Genomic DNA, 2,500 nt, shown 5'->3' with positions numbered 1-2,500 from the left:
GAGCAAGAAAGACATTGAGAAAGAGAGAGAGAGAGAGTGGGGGAGAGAAACTGAATGTATCTATGTATGCCTGTGTGTGTATGTGTGTGTTAGTGTGCATGTGCAAGTGCATGTGCCTGTGCCTGTGCATGTGTGTGTGCATGTGTGTGTGTGTGTGTGTGTGTGTGTGTTTGTGTGTGCATGTTTCTTCCCAGGGTGTTCTCCTCATTCATCATAGAGCTGTTAGCATCATAAGCGCCAGCAGGTCTGCTAGCTTCATCACTCTGCACCACAGACCACAACACAGAGCATAGAAAACAGTAGAGTAGAATACAGCACACATAAAAGTAGAATATGATTGGTAGAGATATGATGGAACAAAATAGAAGAGAACAGAATAGTATTGAATAGAATATAACTGAATAGAGTAGAAAAGAAGATGGTTTAAAGAAAAGAGTAGATATGAATAGACAAAAATGTAACAGAATAGAATAGAATAGTTGGTGATGACGGTATTGGGAAGAAGAAAGAGAAGAAAGTAGTATGCGTGTGTGTGTGTGTGTGTGTGTGTGTGTGTGTGTGTGTGTGAGAGGGAAATCAGATACAGAGGAAGGTAGATAGCATTGACAAACAGCCTGAGGTATTTCGGAACGTCTGTACATGGGCGTTCAGTCCTTTATGCCTAAGACACGCGTGTGACACACACACACACACACACACGCACACACACACACACACAGAGACAAACAAACACACACCCCATGTCCTGGTGCAAATGTATAGAAGAGTCTGGAGTGTAAGAGGGATCAGCATGTTGGCATTTATGACAGCTGCTTGTCAAGTCATTCACACACACACAAAAACACACAAATACACACAAACACACACAAACACACACATACAGCATATACAGTCACACTTTCACTTGCACAGGCACTCAAACACACACACACACACACAAAGGCACAAACACACATGCAGGGCCTCTCCCTTTGCTAGGTGTTAACACAGGAGAACAGCTGAGAGCTAGAGAGGAACGTATCAACCTGACCAGAGAGAGAGAGAGAGAGAGAGAGAGAGAGAGAGAGAGAGAGAGAGAGAGAGAGAGAGAGAGAGAGAGAGAGAGTGTAATACCGTAATGGTTCATATAAGAAGTAAATATACATTTGATTTATTGGTGAAGTAAATTATTCTGGATCATTATTAATATAATTTGGTTACGTACGTATGTATGTATGTATGTATGTATGTATGTATGTATGTATGTACGTACGTATGTATGTATGTATGTATGTATGTATGTATGTATGTATAATCCGGTATGTTTTGGTAACGTGAAAGAGCAATTTTCTTTCATGCCAATAAAGCAATTGAAATGAATTGAATGGAGAAAGAGAAGGAAGAGAAGGATGTGAGATGGGACAGAAGCTCCCTCAAGGACAGACAGGAAGAAGGAACCACTGATGACCTGTGAATTCCTCCTGTGGGGAACAGGCCTGTATCATGGTATGCACACGCAAACACACACACACACACACACACTCTGCTTAGTTAATGTTGACCTTTGACCTGGCATGTCATCAACCAAGCATTCCGCCTGCACCACATTTACTTGTATGTTGTATAACACATTTACTGATAAAGCTGTACAATAAACTACTTTTTTACCACAAGAGAAATATTTGGAAAACTCTACTGCTACTCTGCGTGATTCAATTTAATCTGAGAAAACTGCTGACGAAACACTGAATCGGCACTTAAGCCACACTGTAGGATGAAGTAAAATCAAAACAGATTTGTCCGGACTTTCTTTGAGTAAATGTCGTTGAAAGTGGGGTTTCACAAGCTACATCTCAGAAGTGAGCGGAAACATGGCAGCCGTCCCAATACCCTGCTTCTTATGTGGGGCCAGCTACCACTCTAGTTGACAGCTTACTGTACCTTATTCACTCTGAGTGGTTTATATAAATCTCTCTATCCCTCTCTATCTCTTCCTTTCTCTCTCTTCCCCATCTCTCTTTCCCACCTCTCTCTCTCTGTCTCTCTCTCCCTCTCTGTATTGTATCCATCCAGGCTCATTACCCGTTGTTGCCATCCCTTAAATCTCAGACACACACACACACACACACACACACACACACACACACACAATTGTATACTTCCACACTAAAGGTTGGGGTAATAATACGTTTACCTTCTATAAAGAAAGCAACAAAAAACAAACGTGTACATAATTGATTATCCATGCCAACAATAGGGTGTCCTTTTGAAATATCGCTACACTAATTCAGTTAAGCCGTGCGTTGTGTGGTGCTAGCAGGTGCATGAGTCACAGCGCAGGAGGCTTTAGCTCGTCGATGAGAGAACGCTATTGTCCTCGTTAGCGGCAATGACTCACTTTTTAAATACTGCCGCCTCTTGACAGCTGTTAAATAAAACCCTTCTCGTATTGAACCGAACACGCTCTGGGAATTCTGGTTAACGCAGAATTTTTCCCTCCAAAAACGTTGTTAAACTGAAT

At 41.8% G+C, this 2,500-nt stretch overlaps 1 protein-coding gene across 4 annotated transcripts in view; it reads right to left on the bottom strand.

Moving 5' to 3' along the window:
* Nucleotides 1-2,500, bottom strand: part of nrp2b (neuropilin 2b) — a gene marked incomplete at its 3' end in the record, with an annotated part of 87,117 nt that overhangs the window by 47,405 nt on the left and 37,212 nt on the right. The gene's annotated exons all lie outside the window — the stretch shown is intronic.

Source organism: Pollachius pollachius, assembly GCF_949987615.1.
Source record: "Pollachius pollachius genome assembly, chromosome: 3".
In the NCBI taxonomy this organism is placed as follows: Eukaryota; Metazoa; Chordata; class Actinopteri; order Gadiformes; family Gadidae; genus Pollachius; species Pollachius pollachius.
The sequence above is the reverse complement of the archived record's forward strand: the minus strand, read 5'-3'. Positions and strand labels throughout refer to the sequence as shown.